This window comes from Paralichthys olivaceus, chromosome 5 (genome assembly GCF_024713975.1).
Source record: "Paralichthys olivaceus isolate ysfri-2021 chromosome 5, ASM2471397v2, whole genome shotgun sequence".
Classification (NCBI taxonomy): Eukaryota; Metazoa; Chordata; class Actinopteri; order Pleuronectiformes; family Paralichthyidae; genus Paralichthys; species Paralichthys olivaceus.
The window spans coordinates 24009816-24020615 of record NC_091097.1 but is presented as its reverse complement, the minus strand read 5'-3'; the positions used below and the strand labels follow the sequence as shown (position 1 = coordinate 24020615).

Here is a 10800-nt window from a genome sequence, read left to right as displayed (position 1 = left end):
AACATTCATGGTGGTCACTGTACAAAGACAACACAACCAATGACTTATCTTTAACAGAACAGCGCCACCCTAGTCTCCACGTGGTTGATTTTGGTAATGCACCAATCCTCGTTAGTATAATTCAATTCAATTCAATTTATTTGTATAGCGCCAAATCATAATATACATTATCTCAAGGCACTTTACATAGAAGGTCAGGACCTTAAAATCAAAATATAGAGAAACCCAACAGTTCCCACAATGAGCAGCACTTTGGAGACTGTGGAGGAAAAACTCCCTCATTAACAGAGAGAAACCTCTAGAACCAGACTCAATGTGGGCCTCAACTGGTTGGGGTGAGCAAAGAAAACGGGGGAAGGAGAGGAGAGATGGGTGGAAAAGAGGTGAGAGAAGAGAGAGGGATAGTGGTGAGGAGTAAGTAGGGGAGAGGGGGGGCGAGAAAGACCACAAACACTTGAGCTCCATCAGGTATCAGATCTGACTAGTTAAAATGTAAACAACAGTGTCGAGACTATTAATTATTAATGATAACAGACACAATTCATATCATTATGAATTACTGAGATATTGAAATTACTTATAGTAATAAAGGTAAAGTTGTTGTCCTGAAGTTCCGGGGTCAGAGATATCCGAAATGAGAGAGAAAGAGAGAGACTATGGGAGGACAAAGTGAAATAGTTATTGACATGTATTAAAATAAATAAATGAGTGAATGTGGGGGGGCAGAGAGACAGAGAAGTGGAGAGGTGCTCAGTGGATGATGGGAGTTCCCCCAGCAGTCTAGACCTATAGCAGCATAACTAAGGGATGGTTCAGGACTCACCTGATCCAGGACTAACTATAGGCTTTATCAAAAAGGAACGTTTTAAGTTTAACTTTAAATGCAGAGATGGTGTCTGTCTCCTGAACCCAGAGTGGGAGCTGGTTCCACAGGAGAGGAGCCTGGTAGCTGAATGCTCTACCTCCTGTTCTACTCTCACAGACTCTCTGAACCACAAGAGAGCCTGTGTTTTGTGAACGAAGTGATCTACTTGGATAATATGGTGTTATGAGCTCTTTGATACATGATGGGGCTTGATTGTTAAGGGCTTTATATGTGAGGAGCTAAGACAGGAGTAATATGACAAATTGAAATCTATCTGATAAATATGATTTAAACCAGTCTAGTGCAGTTCCTCTGATCCCTACATGTTGTTCTAGTCTCTGTAACAGGATCTTATGATCTATGGTGTCAACTGCTGCACTAAGATCCAACAGGACGAGTTTTCTCCACAGAAATACCACTAAGATGGCGGCGCGTGTAGACGCAGCGACCACCCACGCTCCCGAAAAAGCGGTGTTTTGTTTATTTAATAAGTGTTTGTCCGAAAGTTTGTTGTGTTCGTCTCGTCTGTATGCGTTGGATTACAAGTACAGTCAACAGGCTCTGCTAAACATCCGTAAAAGCAACAATAACAACATGTTGGACACTACAACAAAGAAAACAATCAAGGAGCTCGGACTACTTCGCCAGCCCTGGACTACACCGGACCCACACCGGACTACACCGGACCCACACCGGACTACAGCCCCGATCAGGAGACGTCGGAAGCGGTGTGCGAGAGTGCAGAAGAGGGGCAAGCGTGGAGGTATCCGAGCCAGGCTAGCGGCTAGCCCAACTCGCCCAGCCATACCATCCATCATCATGGCCAACGTAAGATCCCTGGACAACAAAATGGACCACATACAACTGCTGAGATCAGCGAACCGAACAGTGAGTAACTGCTGTGTGCTTGTCTTCACTGAAACATGGCTAACTGACAACATCCCCAACTCTGCTGTACATCTTGAGCAGCTAACATGCTATCGAGCGGACAGAGCCCACGTTAACGGGTGCAAACAACGCGGAGGAGGAGTCTGTGTTTACATTTGTGACGCGTGGTGCCAGGACGTTGTGGTAGTATGCAGACACTGTTCACCACTGGCGGAGTTTATGATTCTAAAGTGCCGTCCTTTCTACCTGCCGAGGGAATTTACTGCGGTTTTGATAATCGCGGTTTATATCCCTCCAACCTCCAGCAGCAGTGACAGGAATGCGGCACTCTGTGAATTACATCAGGCCATCAGTGAACAACAGACAGCACACCCAGATGGATTCACTATCGTCGCTGGAGACTTTAATCATGCCAATCTGAAAACACTACTCCCCAAACTTCACCAGCATGTTAATTTCCCAACAAGGGAGAAAAACACCTTGGACTTGGTTTACCCTTCACACAAAGGTGCATACAAAGCCTCCCCCCTCCCCCACATCGGACTTTCTGACCACATCACTGTTATGCTAATGCCAGCATATCGGCCCAGAGTGAGAGTGGAAAAACCGGTTCGGAAAGAGATTTCAGTGTGGCCGGAGGGATCAATGAGTGCTCTTCAAGACTGTCTTGCGACAACAGACTGGGACATGTTCAAGCAAGCAGCCACTCACAACAACCTCATTGACAATGAGGAGCTCACAGACACTGTTTGCTCTTACATCCGCAAATGCATGGATGATGTGACCCACACAAAGACCATCATCACTCGGGCTAACAAGAAGCCATGGCTGACAGGAGCTGTCCATCAGCTGCTGAGGGCCAGGGACAAAGCCTTCAGAGCCGGGGATAGGATTGGCCTAAGAACAGCGAGAGCCAGCCTGTCCCGTGGCATCAAAACAGCTAAACAGGACTTCACAAAAAAGATTACAAGCCACTTCAAGGACAGCAGAGACACGCGCAGCCTGTGGCAGGGCATCCAGACCATCACGGATTACAAGCCTGCATCACAGACCTGCGACGACAACACCTCTCTGCTCAACGACCTCAACAGCTTCTTTGCAAGGTTTGAAGCAACCAACAACACAAGCCCACAGAAAACTCCACCCCCCCCCCCACGACCAGGCTCTGTGCCTGTCTGCAGAAAGTGTGAAGAGGGCACTCGCCACTATCAACCCCCGAAAAGCAACAGGCCCAGACAACATTCCAGGCCGTGTACTGAGGGACTGCGCAGAGGAGCTTAAGGATATCTTCATAGTTATCTTCAACACTTCTCTGAGTCAAGCTGCTGTTCCATCACATTTCAAGACCTCCATCATCATACCTGTACCAAAGAAACCGGCTCCATCTTGCTTCAATGACTATCGCCCTGTGGCACTTACCCCCATCATAATGAAGTGCTTTGAACGGCTAGTCATGTCACACATCAAGTCCATCCTCCCCCCCACCCGGGACCCCTTTCAGTTTGCATACCGGGCCAAACGTTCCACAGAGGACGCAATCTGCTCTGCTCTCCACCCAGCCCTCACCCACCTGGAAAAAGCAGACTCACATGTGAGAATGCTTTTCATAGACTTCAGTTCAGCTTTTAACACCATTATCCCACAACAACTCATCTGTAAACTGGACCAGCTGGGGCTCAACACCTCCCTTTGCAACTGGGTGTTGGACTTCCTCAGCGAGCGTCCACAAGCAGTACGAGTCGGCAACAACATCTCGAGCAGCATCACACTGAGCACAGGGGCCCCACAAGGCTGTGTGCTCAGTCCCCTGCTCTTCACCCTGCTGACTCACGACTGCACACCTACCTACAGCACCAATCACTTGGTAAAGTTTGCGGACGACACTACTCTGGTGGGTCTCATCACCAAGAACGATGAGACCTACTACAGGAAGGAGGTCAACCTCTTGACCACGTGGTGCAGAGACAACAACCTCCAGCTGAATGTCAGCAAAACAAAGGAGATTGTGGTTGACTTCAGGAGAAGACACACTGAACACCCACCACTGACCATCGATGGTGCTGCTGTGGAGCCAGTGAGCAGCACCAAATTCCTGGGGGTGCACATCAGTGAGGACCTCTCCTGGGCCACCAACTCTGCATCACTGGCGAAGAAAGCCCAGCGGCGCCTCTACTTCCTCCGCAAGCTCAAGAAAGCAAAAGCCCCCACACCCATCCTGAACACATTCTACAGGGGCACCATTGAAAGCATCCTGTCAAGCTGCATCACTGTGTGGGGCAGTAGCTGCACTGAATACAGCTGAAAAGCGCTGCAACGCGTGGTGAACACAGCTGCTAGGATCATTGGTGCCCCACTCCCTTCCTTGCAAAGCATATACACCACCCGCCTCACCCGGAAAGCCACCTCGATTGCGAGGGACACCAGCCACCCCGCACACAGCCTTTTCAGCCTCCTACCCTCTGGAAGAAGGTATAGGACCCTCCGTTCCCGCACCACCAGACTCAGCAATAGCTTCATCCACCAAGCTGTCAGGAAGCTAAATTCTCTCCACTCACTCCCCCCAGCCATATCCGACAGTCTGACAACAGGCTGAAATCCCCCCCCCCTCCAAAAATCACTCAGGACTCTGAAACAAACTGTCTCTGCACTTTATCACTTTATCACTTTATCACTTTTTATCACTTATCACTTTTACCTCTTTTAACTTGCACTGCTGTAATGTAATGTTTATCTGTTGTGCCTGTGCACTTTATATGTTTCACTGTGGGGAGAGTGGGAAACGTTCTTTCGACTGCTTTGTATGTTTACATCAGAATCAGAATCAGAATTCTTTTATTTGCCAAGTATGTTTGCACATACAGGAAATTGCCTTGGTGTCATTGGTGCACTACTTATGTAAATAAAACAACAATATAAAAAACAACAATATGTAAGAAATTGAATAAAATAAAATAGAATAAAATAAAATAAAAATAAAATAAAGAATATACATTAACAGATTAACAGGGTTATGGGCACGTGCTGTGCGAAGGTGCAGAGATTGGTGATAGTGCCAGTAGTATATAAGTAATAAATTATAAATTATGTGCAGAGGGTGGGGTGTGGTGGGGTAGAGTCAGTGCGGTGCAGAGTCAGTGTGATGCAGGGGGCTTGTTTGTGAGCCCCACTGCCACAGGGAAAAAACTGTTCAGATGGCGAGAGGTTTTAGTCCTGATGGCCCGAAACCTTTTTCCGGAGGGAAGTCTCTGGAACAGGTGGTGACCAGGATGTGAAGGATCAGCAATGATCTTGCCTGCTCTCCTACTGGTCCTGGAGTGGAACAGGTCTAGGAGGGCCGGCAGGTCACAGCCGATGACCTTCTCAACTGACCTTATGATCCGCTGCAGTCTGCCCTTGTCCTTGGCAGTGGAGGCAGCGAACCAGACGGTGATTGATGAGGTGAGGATGGACTCAATGATGGCTGTGTAGAATTCAACCATCACTTTCTGCGGCATGTTGAATTTCCTCAGTTGCCGCAGGAAGAACATCCTCTGCTGGGCCTTCTTGGTGATGGAGGTGATGTTCTCCGCCCACCTCAAGTCCTGTGCAATGATGGTCCCCAGGAATCTGAAGGACTCCACTGTTTTAACTGGGGAGTTGCACAGGCTGAGGGGGGCAGTTTGGGCTGGGCTCCTCCTGAAGTCTGCCACCATCTCTACAGTTTTCAAAGCGTTCAGCTCCAGGTGGTTCTGGCTGCACCAGGAAGCCAGGCTGTTAACTTCCTCTCTGTAGGCGGCTTCGTCCCCATTGGTGATTAATCCGATGAGGGTCGTGTCGTCTGCAAACTTCAGGAGTTTGACAGAGGGATGGCTGGAGGTGCAGTTGTTGGTGTAGAGGGAGAACAGTAGAGGGGAGAGCACACAACCTTGTGGGGCTCCAGTGCTGATGGTCCGGGACTCAGAGACAAGCTTGCCCAGCCTCACGCGCTGCTTCCTGTCAGTCAGGAAGTTAGCGATCCACCTACAGGTGGGCTCAGGCACGCTCAGCTGTGTCAGCTTGTCACGGAGAAGAGCTGGGGCGATGGTGTTGAATGTGGAGCTGAAGTCCACAAACAGGATCCTGGCGTAGGTGCTGGGGGAGTCGAGGTGCTGGAGGATGAAGTGGAGTCCCATGTTGACTGCGTCGTCTACGGACCTGTTGGCTCTGTAGGCAAACTGCAGTGGGTCGAGGAGGTGGTTGGTTATTGTCTTGAGGTGGGTCAGCACGAGGCGCTCAAAGGTCTTCATTACTACAGAGGTCAGGGCGACAGGTCTGTAGTCATTAAGGCCTGTGATCCTCTGCTTCTTGGGAACGGGGATGATGGTGGATGTTTTGAGACAGGCGGGTACAACACATTCAGCCAGTGAGGTGTTAAAGATGTTCGTGAACACTGGAGAAAGCTGGTCTGCACAGTGCCTCAGTGTGGAGGGGGAGACAGCGTCGGGTCCAGGTGCCTTGCGGGGGTTCAATTTATTCAGAAGCTTGTTTACATCTCTCTCCTGAATAGAGAGAGGTGTGATGGGGGGGAGGGGGGTTGAGTCTTTGTCCAGGCTGGGGTGAAGAGGTGTAATAGCTGTGTCGGGGGGCTGGGAGTCTGGGTTAGAACTGGTCCATTGTCTTTCAAATCTACAGTAAAAGTCATTCAGTTCGTTTGCAAGTTTCAGGTCTTCCACAGAGTGGGGGGATTTGGTTTTGCAGCCGGTGATCACTCGCAGCCCCTTCCAGACTGACGAGTCGTTGGCTGCAAACTGTTGTTCCAGCTTCTTTGAGTACTGTCGTTTGGCCTCCTTAATCTCCTTGCCAAACGAGTATTTTGCCAGTCTGAAACTATCCATGTCCCCACTCTTGAAGGCCGCCTCCTTCTCCAAACGAAGCTGTTTGAGTTTTGCAGTGAACCAGGGCTTGTCGTTGTTATAGCTCACCCTGGTGCGTGTTGGGATACATCTGTCTTCACAGAAGCTGATGTATGACGTCACTGCATCTGTGTATTCATCGAGGCTGTTGGAAGCAGTTCTAAAAATGTCCCAGTCAGTTCATGATGTTTAAATGAGTTTAATAAACTCTGGAATCAAACAAACACTAAGTAACTTCATGTACTGATCAGGTCCTGATAACTAGTGATGAGAGTTTATTAGTTACAGTGAGAGCAGCTCAGAGAGGAGGAGGAAACAGAATGAACTAGTGATGAGAGTTTATTAGTTACAGTGAGAGCAGCTCAGAGAGGAGGAGGAAACAGAATGAACTAGTGATGAGAGTTTATTAGTTACAGTGAGAGCAGCTCAGAGAGGAGGAGGAAACAGAAACTCCAGCTCGATACAAACCAACTGCAGCTTCAGCTCTGATCGTGAAGCAGCTGTGACCAGAGAGAAACCTTACCTGGTACAGTTGGCCACTCACGCCAAGAAGCAGGTGTCAGTATCTGTCGAACATAACAGGAATAGCAGAAACTTCTTTTTCTATCTGAGTCGTGTGAAAAAAAACCGTGACATAGATCAAAGGCACGCATTGGTGGTTCAGTGGTAGAATTCTCGCCTGCCACGCGGGAGGCCCGGGTTCGATTCCCGGCCAATGCAACATTTTTTTTTTTGGCCAATTATTTGTATTTAGAAAGTTGAGTAGAGTGATCACAATGTCAACATGTCCTTCTGGAATTTGTTTATTTGTGTAACAGTAATAAGATAGTAAAGTGGGCCTTTTGATATTTTGAAAAATTTGAAATCTTTTATGTGGCAATGACATTGACTTGAAACTGAGAGCAGGCACTGCAAGTCAGAACTGTTCATCAATAGGCAACACAAGCACAGCATTCTGTTTACAGGGTATATCTTAGAGGCTCATAGAATCAAAACACTAACTCAACCATTGTCTGCCAGACGATTCTGACCTGACTGTGTTGGAAAAGAATTGAGACAGAAGAAGTTGTTTCTGCCCAGTTTTGAGCTGAGGACCTTTCACGTGTTAAGACAACTGATAAACAGTGAATCCCCAGGGCTTGATACTGGTGAATACACCATAACCACCAAGCGGTTTTCTGAGGGGAGCCAAATCTCATTGCAAAGAATTTGCTACTAGGAGTCCTTTGAGATTTCAGAGGAGAGATTCAAAACTGCATGAGTGTTAGGAAATTGTTGTTATCGAGGAACCACTATTACAACATTCATGGTGGTCACTGTACAAAGACAACACAACCAATGACTTATCTTTAACAGAACAGCGCCACCCTAGTCTCCACGTGGTTGATTTTGGTAATGCACCAATCCTCGTTAGTATAATTCAATTCAATTCAATTTATTTGTATAGCGCCAAATCATAATATACATTATCTCAAGGCTCTTTACATAGAAGGTCAGGACCTTAAAATCAAAATACAGAGAAACCCAACAGTTCCTACAATGAGCAGCACTTTGGAGACTGTGGAGGAAAAACTCCCTCATTAACAGAGAGAAACCTCTAGAACCAGACTCAATGTGGGCGTCATCTGCCTCAACTGGTTGGGATGAGCAAAGAAAACGGGAAGGAGAGGAGAGATGGGTGGAAAAGAGGGGAGAGAAGAGAGAGGGATAGTGGGGAGGAGGAAGTAGGGGAGAGGGGGGGCGAGAAAGACCACAAACACTTGAGCTCCATCAGGTATCAGATCTGACTAGTTAAAATGTAAACAACAGTGTCGAGACTATTAATTATTAATGATAACAGACACAATTCATATCATTATGAATTACTGAGATATTGAAATTACTAATAGTAATAAAGGTAAAGTTGTTGTCCTGAAGTTCCGGGGTCAGAGATATCCGAAATGAGAGAGAAAGAGAGAGACTATGGGAGGACAAAGTGAAATAGTTATTGACATGTATTAAAATAAATAAATGAGTGAATGGGGGGGGGCAGAGAGACAGAGAAGTGGAGAGGTGCTCAGTGGATGATGGGAGTTCCCCCAGCAGTCTAGACCTATAGCAGCATAACTAAGGGATGGTTCAGGACTCACCTGATCCAGAACTAACTATAGGCTTTATCACAAAGGAATGTTTTAAGTTTAACTTTAAATGCAGAGATGGTGTCTGCCTCCTGAACCCAGAGTGGGAGCTGGTTCCACAGGAGAGGAGCCTGGTAGCTGAATGCTCTACCTCCTGTTCTACTCTTACAGACTCTTGGAACCACTAGAGAGCCTGTGTTTTGTGAACGAAGTGATCTACTTGGATAATATGGTGTTATGAGCTCTTTGATACATGATGGGGCTTGATTGTTAAGGGCTTTATATGTGAGGAGCTAAGACAGGAGTAATATGACAAATTGAAATCTATCTGATAAATATGATTTAAAACAGTCTAGTGCAGTTCCTCTGATCCCTACATGTTGTTCTAGTCTCTGTATCTTATGATCTATGGTGTCAACTGCTGCACTAAGATCCAACAGGACGAGTACAGAGACAAGTCCATCATCTGATACCATGAAAAGGTCATTAGTGACTTAACAGTGCTGTTTCTGTGCTGTGATGGATTCTAAATCCTGACTGAATGTTTTCCAACAAACCGTTACTATCTAGTCACACAGCTGGTTAGCAACATCTTTTTCTAGGATTTTGGAAATGAAGGGCAGGTTGGATATGGGTCTATATTCACATGTTGAGTGAAACCAATCGCGTCTGTTATTGATTTGAAAGCTGAACCAAGGCTGTCGCTGGCAACATCTACATGAATGTTGAAATCACCCACTATAATGATTTTATCTGTCCTAAGAACTAGTTCTGATAGAAATTCAGAGAATTCAGATAGAAATTCTGAGTAAGGGGCAGGCGGACGACATATGATAACTAGATGAATTGGTTTATGTGATTTCAGGCTTGGATGGATGAGGCTGATTATAAGATTTTCAAAGAAGTTATAACTATGTTTCGGTCGAGGGTTGATAGATAGGTCAGATTTAGAGATTGCTGCAACCCCTCCACCTCTGCCTGTGCTTCGAGGAGTATGAGTATTAGTATAGCTTGGGGGCGTCGCTTCCTTTAAGTCTACATATTCTCCATCTTGCAGCCAGGTTTGCTCTCCTGTTTACTTTTGATTTAATGATTTAGGTGGTCGTGGGCAGACACAGTTTCTATAGGATATTGTGAGGGTGACTGCTCGAATAGAAACACAGAGAAGTGTGTAAGACTGCGACTCTGCCTCCTGGTCTCAACTCTGGATTGTCATGAACTGTCTAACAAGCGTTGTCATGTTTCTATATATGAGAGCTGACCCATCCAAAGTGGGATGAATAGAGTCTCTCCTAATCAGACCAGGTTTCCCCAAAAAACTTCACCAATTATCTACAAAGCCCACATTGTTATTTGGACACCACCTCGACAGCCAGCGGTAAAAGGATGAGATGCGGCTGTACATGTCATCACTGGTAAGGGTCCAGAGAGAAAGAGTCCGACATTGTCTTTGCATACGTATGCACCTAATCAATATTGATTTTTGTGACCTCATTACTGCCAGGGAGAGGTGTGTGTAAAGAACAGTACAACAGCGAATGTGATTCCAAATCAGCTTCAGTGAGACAGATAGTAGTAGAATTGGGAGAGACGAAGAGGAGAAGAGATCGATACACAGACACCAGCTAACACTGAGAGTGACACAATGCGCTCACCGCACAGTGCGTCAGCACGTCCTGCTGAGCAGCGTCAAGTGAAACAGCAATCCACTTACCAAAGTCTTCCGCAGACCAGTCTTCATATACATTACTTTCCTGGAGAAACTCACACAGCTGATTGGCTACAACCTTCTGAAGGATTTTAGACAGGAAGGGGAGGTTGGATATTGGTGTGTAGTTGGCTAAAACCTCCAGGTCCAGGGTTTTTTGAGAAGGGGTTTGATTACAGCTAGCTTAAAGGACTGTGGTAAATATCCTGATGATATGATAGATTGATTATATTCAGTAAAGTAATATTAATTAGGGGCTTTTCTAAAATTCTTTCAGTCATTTTGTAGGAATTGGATCTAAGATACAAGTTGTGGGTTTAGATGATGAGATTATTTTGGTCAGCTGATCAA

The 10800-nt window shown here is 46.4% G+C and overlaps 1 non-coding gene across 1 annotated transcript; it reads left to right on the top strand.

Annotated features, from left to right (window-relative positions):
* Positions 1–7273: 7273 nt before the first annotated feature.
* Positions 7274–7344, top strand: trnag-gcc (transfer RNA glycine (anticodon GCC)). Its single transcript has one exon. It is a non-coding gene; the product is annotated as a tRNA-Gly (tRNA).
* Positions 7345–10800: the final 3456 nt, after the last annotated feature.